Below are 9,893 nucleotides of genomic sequence, written 5' to 3'. Positions count from 1 at the left end.
TTACTTTTGGCCAATTGTCTGTTTTCTTTTTTTAAATTTATTTATTTATTGGCTGCTTTGGGTCTTCATTGCTGCTTACAGAGTTTCTCTAGTTGTGGCATGGGGACTACACTTCATTGTGGTGCTTGGGCTCCTCATTGTAGTGGCTTCTCTTGTTGCAGAGCACAGGCTCTAGGCACATGGGCTTCAGTAGTTGTGGCACATGGGCTCAGTAGTTGTGGCTCATGGGCTTAGTTTCTCCATGGCATGTGGGATCTTCCCGGACTAGGGCTCAAGCACATGTCCCCTGCATTGGCAGGCAGATTCTTAATGCCTATGCCACCAGGGAAGACCTTGAAATTCTACTAATTAAACCAAGGTTAACACCTCAGGCAAAGTGGGCTGTGATTGTATCTCAAGGGCCTGATATGAGTTAACGTCAAGCTTTCTGCTAGGCATATTTTTGTTATCTCAGGGTCAGAATTCTGAAAAAGATATTTTAACAAGCTACCTGTTTTTAATTGCATATGCCGAAAGAACCAGTTTTGTCATTAAAAAAAAATAGCCTAATGAATTTTCTCCAGAATGTAAAGAATATTGTGGACAGACTATCAAATTCATCTTTCTTTTTCTGTAGTCATGGTTTTATAGCTAACATTTAAGCAAGTTATTACTAAGACTGGCTGTGATAACAGGGGCAGACTGGCCAATAAAATGTTGTCCCAGCAGGGATTGTTCCTCTGGGTCAATTTGTTTGATCAGAAGAATTTGAAGTAGTGAGGGAAAATTCAGGAGTGGGGGAAGTTTGATTTCCGCCCTCCTCCAATGAGACTTGGAAGACATTAGAAGGGGATTCTTTAAAATGTTAGGATAGTTTTTCTGATTCCTCAGGCTTTCGATTATAGGAGAAAGTCCTGAATAAAAGAGAACCTCAGTCCATTTTTCCATACTGTGGCAATAAATGTCTGATTGTAAGATACCCATTTTCAGGCCATTTTTCCATCCCCCAACTTAAAAAAAGGCTAGGCACTACTACAGTGGAATCTAAGATTTTGCTTTTTCTCAGCCCATCTGGCTTAGAAAGGAGATCCTCCCATGTCAAGAAACCTGCAATTGAGAATGGGACAGTGCTCCTAGAATGGAATTTGGTGTCCCAGAAATGCTTACTAGGACGTTGGTACCTGAAGGGATTTGGGTCATCCCCCAAATTCCCTTCAAACCTGGTAGGGGTTTAAGTGTATTTGTCCAAGGAATCCTGACCAGATGTCTCTCTTTTTGTGTGTGTGTGTGTTCACTTACTTTAATATCACTACATTTATCATGTTATCACCATGGAATGTAAGTTCAGGTTAGACAAGAGAATTTCACAAGTACGACAAAGCATTCTGTAGTATACCAAAGTCTGTATAATATCTGACCAAACCAGCTTGCTCATAAATCACTTCCATTATAGGCAACTCATTTAAACATTTATGATTCTTATAGAGAAAATAAACATACTGCACGCGTTTAAAAAGTGTTCTTCATTTATCTTTCCATTAGCACTTAAATATAAACTTCCATTTCAAAATGACATTTAAAAATTACTCTAATGTAACAGCCACAAAATATAATTCTGCAATTACAAAAGAGCTAAACAGGGATCTACAATTAAGTTATTCTCATGTTTACAACTATGATTCTGAAATAAATACTACTTCAAAGCAGCTCTATTACCAGCTTTTTAGGTTTGGTTTAAACACACACACATATTGCCAGGAGGTTTATACTGTTGTATTCCATGCACTGTTCTGAAAGGGTTCCTCGAGAGCCAGCCAGTCCTTAAAACAGTAGTCAGTCCACAAGTCAGTCAGCAAATTAAATTAACTGGGGTAAATAGGATTCCTACATTACATCAAAAGCATATGATATTATGCAGCAACTGGGAGCATTGTCAGGATTGGCATGTTGTCCTATTTAGAACTAATTTCGTAAGAAGGTGGACATTGTACCACTATCAAGTGCATTTAAAAGTGACATGTTTCTTTTGCGCTAATCCAACTCCCCTGAATGACCTAGCTAGTGAACTTGGTCACCAGTAACCTGGTCACCAGGCAAATCAAGCCTGCAAGAAAGGAAGCCAGTATTCAAATTCCCATGTAATTGTCTGACCCAAACAATTTATTTTCAACATAAACATATAACCTCAATGTGAGATGTCTAACTAAAGCAAGCACCACCAACAAGAACAAGACAGCATCTCCTCTTCTAAGGTTTAGGTTTTGCCCAGAATTCTCGATACATGGAATAGCCCATACCAAGAGTCATTGCTCCCACAACAAAGCCTTGGGCTGCTACGTGCATGTGGATCAGGTGAACAGACATTTTAGTATTTCCCCTGTTCTTTAACTTATATTATCCATATGCAATGATTGCTGCAAAACCTGCCATTCCAATGGGGACAAATGGTGCCTCTCTAGCTTTTCGGATAAGTTTAGATCCCTGATCTTCATCATATGAAGAAAGAGAAACATCTGTGTCGCTTGACATAGTGATTGAAGAATTTTCAGACAACGACCAGACGTCTCAGGCTGCGACCGGCTTCTGACCCCGCCTCCCGCACCTGACCAGATGTCTCTTGCCCACACTGAAGCCTTACGCAAGGCACCCAACCCAGCACCACTGGAGAAAGGCTTATGAACCAGTGTAGATCTCTTGACAGGACTTTTCTTAGGAGGGATCCCTTGTCTATAGAGCCTACTATGCTGGAGTGTATTCATGGAGACTGAGCATCTATAAAACCTAGGATGTAGGCTGTTTGGAAGTGGGCAGCCCAATAGGTAGTCTGTTACAGCCTATGGGCTGTTAAGTCCTGGAGTGAAGGGGGAACTCCTGGAGGAGCTGTAGTTGGCTGCAATGGAAAGTGCCACTGGGATCAATATCCGAGGGCTGAGAAATGGAAATATTCCCATAGGGGATCTTTGGACACAGAGTAAGGTGGGAGATTAATCAGCAGAGGAGCCCCAGGTCTATTGGCCTGTTTGTTTGGCATCTAAAGTAAAATTGAAGGAGACATAAAGCTTAGGTGAAAAAGAAATCTTGCTTTCTGAGTAGAGTAGGTTAGAAAACCACAGGGGGGAGAAAAAAGGGTGGGGTTCATGCCTGGTGGGATATTTGGGGAGAAGCAGTTTGGGTGAGACCTGCAGTTTACCTTGAATTCCTGGGTTTAGGCACTGTCTGATACCAGAGAGGCAGCAGTGAGCAGTGAAGGGAGATCTTAACTCCCTGCCCAGGAATTGAAACTGGATGGCCTGCATTAAAAACAAACAAACAAACAAACAAACAAAAAAACCAAAAACAAAAAAAACAGGATTCCTAGCCACCAGATCAACAAGGGCTAGAGGCTATAAGGTATTTTTCCTGGGCTCTCATCCAGAGTGAAAAATGCAATCCTCATGAAAGTTGAAACTATAAAGGCAGGTACAAAGTTTATTATTAGACACGGCATAACAACAAGTGGGAGAGCACCTAGAGAAACAATTTGTTTAGTTAAAACCGAAGCAAGGCAGAGATTCACACCCTGAGAGAAAGGGTGTGGGCATCATCTCTAATGAGGAGGAGTGCAGTAAGGGGCAGTTAAGTGATTTATATTTGGCAGTTCTTCCAGGCCTTTGTTTACCTTTGGACAAATATCTGCTTTTTTTCTTCACTCCTGACCTGTCCCAGGACCCTCCCCATCATGCATGCACAACTTTTTTCCCGAGATGGGTTTCAGCCCAGAGGCCTATGGGAAAGCCTTAGCATGACATATTATGGGGTGGTGCCCCATCCTTTTTGACCTCCAAGGAGCCCTTCTATGCATGTGTACTGTCTCCCTTGTCTCATGGATGGGGAGTGTATGACATCTTGATCTCTTAACAGGGTTTAGCATCTCTGTGTCCCTGCTATAAATGTGTCCAATGTTCAGTTATTTCTCCTATTCATGTTGCTGTTTCATATATTGAAGTGCAGGTAATGAAATATAGACAGGAGTCCAGTCATAAATATGTAGTCCTGTAGTCCGTTTCTCTCTTGCCTCAGGAAATGTAAATATGGGGCTGAAAATGAATGTCCATCCTTGAGCTCATCTTTCTCTGCCATGTGAGATGTAAACTGGAGGCCAGTTGTAAATGCCTGGTCTGGAGCCCATCTATCTCCTACCTCAGTACATGATGTGCTAGGTACGCTGGGGAGGATACTTTGCTGATATTTGCTCATTTTTGACTGTTGGGTCAACCCTCTCTGCTTATATACATTCAACAGCAGGTCCAGGGCAAGGTTGTCAATCTCTGTACTCTTCTCCCCGACTCTGAGATTTTTCTCCTACATTTTTACATTCTTACTCATTCCTGCTCTATTTCTTCCTTCCCTCCTTCCTTCCTTTCTTTCTTTTTCTCTCTCTCTCCCTTTCTTTCTTTCTTTCTTTCTTTTTCTTTCTTTCTTTCTTTCTTTCTTTCTTTCTTTCTTTCTTTCTTTCTTTCTTTCTTTCTTTCTTTCTTTCTTTCTTTCTTTCTTTCTTTCTTTCTTTCTTTCTTTCTTTCTTTTTCTGTTAACCTCAGAAGACATGTATGACCAGCAAGGTGTAGTTTTTATTGCTTTTACTCCCCTCCCTCTTACCCTCGCAAATGCTGACCCTTTATTCCCAACTTATAGCTAGACCAACTCCCACTCATCATCAACACCACTTGGTATGTCTTCTGTGCCATTGCATTGTGAGAACTTTTTGGGCACTAACACCTGGTTGGAAGACTACCTTGGAGGGGTAGTATCTAAAGTTATAAGTGCAAATCTTGACCATGTTGTGTTGTTGACTTTGACTTGAGTGGAATTTTGGATAGCTCAGTACTAGAGATGTCAATTCAGGCTTGTCTAAAGTGGGTCAGGCAGCATCAATCCCAGCAAATACCCCTGTGGGCTATATACTCCGAGATTGGGAAAGATTTGAACAACAGTAATTTAGGAAAATCTTTGTAGGTTACTTCATCAGGTTTGGCCACACTATGAGTTAAGAAATTAAAGATGGAGTGAAGCACCCTATATTCAATTTTTCATGGCCTTGTTTCTAGGCAATAGATCCCAAAAGGGATTTAAGTTATGTGTATCTCAGAGGGATAATTCCAGAAAGGACATTTTAAGTGACATACCCTTCAAGGCCATGGATCCTGAGAAAACATTGATCCCTCCTTCCCCAAGGTTTAGGCCCTTTTGTCTATGCATTTCCTAGCTCAGGCTACTCCAGACAAAAGGCGTACTTTTCCAGAAACAATAGCTGGTCCTCAGACTGTGATGAACGATTTGTTCCAATTGGCTTATTTGGTTTTCAGTAATAGGGATATAGTGGAAAAAGCTGAATGCATCCAGAGAAATATGCAAAAGGCCAAAATGATGGCACAGGCTTTGTCTTCTCAGAGAATACCAAAGGAGACACTGCTTTTTCTAGGTCAATCTGCTCCTGGCAGACCACAAGCCCCATGGGTATCCATACAAAGCCAATGAACCCTTTGTGGACAAAGGGGGCAGGGAGGGAGCACTGTGATCAATGTGCCCTTTGCAAACAGCCAGGCCATAGTGAGATGGAATGCCCCAGACAAGAGAGAGTGATGGAGGCCCCTCAGCCATTGATGGTGTTGCAATCAGAAGTCTGTGGGGGCCCTAGGCTGAAAGTGGCTCTGCTTAAAGGTACTACATATATAACTAAAGTGGAGTCACTGGTGGTCATTGATGTGGTAGGCCACTTGATATAATTTCTAATAGACACTGGTGCAACCTTCTCAGTATTAACCTAAAGGACTGGAAACCTTAGCAGTCATAAGTAATACATAAGAAGTTTACAGGGAAATGACAGGGACACACATTCCTGAAAGCCATTTTGTGCCTCATCAATGACCAGCTTTTTTCACATTCCTTTCTGTTTGTGCCTGAGGGTCAAATCCCTTTAATGGGAAGTGATTTATTAACTAAGTTAGGGCCACTCTGCTTCTTGAGGGGCAAGGGGATCACCCTCACCACCAAATGGTTCTAACAAAAAGCAAAAGCCACAGATAATATCTGAAGCAAACATGGAAGTCTTAGTAAAGACGCTGTAATGTGGAATATCAAGTTTCCGGGGTTGGCCAAAGATATCCAGCCAGTGATTATTAAGTTAAATGTTATATAGTGTCTAAACATAAGTTACAACATCCTTAAATCTAGGTAAGATTCTCAAAAATGTTTGTAAATAGATTACCATAATAGGAGGCCACTGGTCTTACAAAACTGCCTATAGCTGATATTCAGGGCCTGATAGGAACTTTGGTAGAGGCCTTCTCCCTTAAGCTAAATGAGGAAAAGTAAAACTTTCCAACATCGGTGAATGGGTATGTAAGCCTTCAATAGCATTGAGGTAACCACACAATTCTTTGAAACAGAAAACAAAACTGTCCTTATTTTCCAAATTTAGTCTTTACAGGTCCAGAGCTGTGGTTCCAAAAGTAATCCAAAGTCCACCAATCCTTTGACCACTCCCCAAACATTCTGTATTTATCTTAAGAGGCTTGTAAGTATTTTTTTTAATTTTTTAATTTATTTATTATTTTTTGGGGGGTACAGCAAGTTCAATCATCTGTTTTTATACACATATCCCCATATTCCCTCCCTTCCTTTACTCCCCCCCCCGAGTCCCCCCCACCCTCCCCGCCCCAGTCCTCTAAGGCATCTTCCATCCTCGAGTTGGACTCCCTTTGTTATTCAACAACTTCCCACTGACTATCTATTTTACAGTTGGTAGTATATATATGTCTGTGCTACTCTTTCGCTTCGTCTCAGTTTCCCCTTCACCCCCCGCCCCCTCCCAAACCTCGAGTTCTCCAGTCCATTCTCTGCACCTGCATCCTTGTTCTTGTCACTGAGTTCATCAGTACCATTTTTAGATTCCGTATATGTGAGTTAGCATACAATATTTGTCTTTCTCTTTCTGACTTACTTCACTCTGTATGACAGACTCTAGGTCTATACACCTCATTACATATAACTCCATCTCACCCCTTTTTATAGCTGAGTAATATTCCATTGTATATATATGCCACATCTTCTTTATCCATTCATTTGTTGATGGGCATTTAGGTTGCTTCCATGTCCTGGCTATTGTAAATAGTGCTGCAATAAACATTATGGTACAAGTTTCTTTTGGGATTATGGTTTTCTTTGGGTATATGCCCAGGAGTGGGATTACTGGATCATATGGTAGTTCTATTTGTAGTTGTTTAAGGAACCTCCAAATTGTTTTCCATAGTGGCTGTACCAACTTACATTCCCACCAACAGTGCAGGAGAGTTCCCTTTTCTCCACACCCTCTCCATCATTTGTTGTTTCCAGATTTTGTGATGATGGCCATTCTGATGGGTGTGAGGTGATACCTCATTGTGGCTTTGACTTGCATTTCTCTCATGATGAGTGATGTTGAGCATCTTTTCATGTGTTTGTTGGCCATCTGGATGTCTTCTTTGGAGAAATGTCTATGTAGATCTTCTGCCCATTTGTGGATTGGGTTATTTGGTTTTTTGGTATTAAGCTTCATGAGCTGCTTGTATATTTTGGAGATTAATCCTTTGTCTGTTGTTTCATAGGCAATTATTTTTTCCCATTCTGAGGGTTGCCTTTTAGTCTTGTTTATGGTTTCTTTCTAGGCTTGTAAGTATTTTTTAAATATTTTTTTTTTCATTTATTTATTGGCTGTGTTGGGTCTCTGTTGCTGCGCATGTGCTGTCTCTACTTGTGGTGATCAGGGGCTACTCTCCATTGTGGTGTGTGGGCTTCTCAGTGTGGTGGCTTCTCTTATTGTGGAGCATGAGCTCTAGGTAGACGGGGTCCAGTAGTTGTGTCATGTGGGCTCAGTAGTTTCCACTCATAGGCTGTAGAGCACAGGCTCAGTAGTTGTGGCATACAGGCTTAGGTGCTTCTCAGCATGTGGGATCTTCTTGGACCAGGGCTTGAACCCATGTTCCGTGCATTGGCAGGTGGATTCTTTACAACTATGTCACCAGGGAAGCCAAGAGGGATGTAAGTATTAAACAAAGGGGGAACAAATTCAAACTAGGATAAACTGGCCTGTAATTTTGAGATGCAAATGTTCTGTAAGCTCTTCTCAGCATCCCTTATCTCTGCAATCCTTTTAAATGCAAACTTTAAAAAAGAGGGTAAAGTAACTTAGAACTTGACTTCTCAAGGAAAAATAGAAATCCTAAGTGTATTTCCCATCAACGCTATTAAAAAAGTTTGAACTATCTAGATTGTTGACCTTGATTTGTTCCATCTGCTAGAAACACAATTTGAATCACACCTCTTGTACTGATAGGTTTTATGCTATACCTGACTCAGGAGTGAAATTTTGGAATGGGAACTCTGAAGCCTCAGTGTTTGTCTGTGTTTGTGTGTTCATATGTACCTATGTGTGTGTCATAGATGTATGATATTGCCAAATATTAATTGGTAAAAGAGCTCTATTTAACTGACTTGAAGAAATTAAGTGCTTATATAAATACTCAGAAATAGAAGATAATATGGTCAGAATATACCTCAGGTTCATGTCATCTGGAAAGTATTCAGTACTAAAGTGCTATCTGGTAGTGAAGGTGGCTTAAACTAGTTGGTTTGAGTAATAGAGACATGTCTTTAGAGTCATCCATGTGGAGTATAAAACTTCTATTCTACCTAGGTTTAGTAGAGGTCAACTAAAAGCTTATTCTGTGATAAATTTGTCAATCAGGAAAGTAACTCTATATGGGAAAAAAATCTTTTAAGGAAGGTAAAATATATGTTTTCAGCAAAAGAAAGTGGGAGGAATGAGAAAAGAAAAACACTGAAAAGAGTTGTGCATGATCAGGACCTTCTAAGATTGGAGTAATTTAGTTGGGTACATGGATTTTGTTGTGAGGGGGCTGGGCCAAGACTCAATTTGTTTTCTTCCTACAAAGTTTTCTTGAAATGCTACTTTTAATAACAGATAGTATGATTTTCTTTGCCTTTAAATGATCTGTATTTTCTTCTGAGATCTTGTAAGTGTGATTGAGGAATTAAGTATTGTCTCACAGTGATCTATGATCTTATTTGAGCAAGTGTTTTAAAACTTTTTGACAATCTTCCCAAATATCAAATTTTAATTAAGTTTCTGTTGGCTTCCAGGTAACTGTGGGGTGCTTTAGAGGGCCCCTGAGGTATCTTATAGAGAAATATTTAACTAGAATTATTTGGTATATTAAATTGTGTCATCATTCATAATTATGGTTATTGTAAACAAGTTCATTGATCATATTGTAATGAGATGTTCAACCATGCCTTTTAAGTCTTCTGTCAGTTATAGATATTTTTGTACTCTGAGGCTGGTACAAACCTTGATTCTTCAATAAGGAGATTCATAGAAAGTTTATGGAAGTAATTATATTTCCACACCAAGATGATGTCTATTTGAGTATTCCAATGTATAGTGACTTAAAAGAAGAAGCTGTCATGCCCTGTGGCCCACTAGATCAGACAACCAGAGATTTTTACTCACTAACAGGAAGGGTTGACACCATTACTTTGCCTTGAAGCAGTTACAGGAGATGGACCACTGTCCTTCCACTTCCATGAGAATATGGGAGTAAAATCTCTGAACGGGGAGTAAAACAGAAGGAAAGGGAGCAGGGCACAACCTTTGAAAGAATGACATAACCCAAGGATATGACATAAACTGAGTAGAGCCAAATGGGTCTTAGATTGCAGACAAGTCAACTTTCACTACACTTTGAGCCTTAGTAATACAAACATAAGAATCAAAAATTGGGCAGTGGCCCAGTTCCTGGAAATCCTCACCCCTTCCTGAAATAGCTGGAATATTCATTCCACTCATTAGATTGTGAAATTACCCACCTCTATAAAAA

General features: G+C 40.3%; 1 pseudogene; it reads right to left on the bottom strand.

Moving 5' to 3' along the window:
• Window positions 1-2,074: 2,074 nt before the first annotated feature.
• Window positions 2,075-2,520, bottom strand: LOC130849372 (HIG1 domain family member 1A, mitochondrial-like; annotated as a pseudogene).
• Between the last annotated feature and the right edge of the window lie 7,373 nt (window positions 2,521-9,893).

The sequence above is a fragment of the Hippopotamus amphibius genome, chromosome 3 (genome assembly GCF_030028045.1).
Source record: "Hippopotamus amphibius kiboko isolate mHipAmp2 chromosome 3, mHipAmp2.hap2, whole genome shotgun sequence".
NCBI lineage: Eukaryota > Metazoa > Chordata > Mammalia > Artiodactyla > Hippopotamidae > Hippopotamus > Hippopotamus amphibius.
Note: the sequence above shows the minus strand (reverse complement) of the source record. Positions and strands in the feature narration are given on the sequence as shown.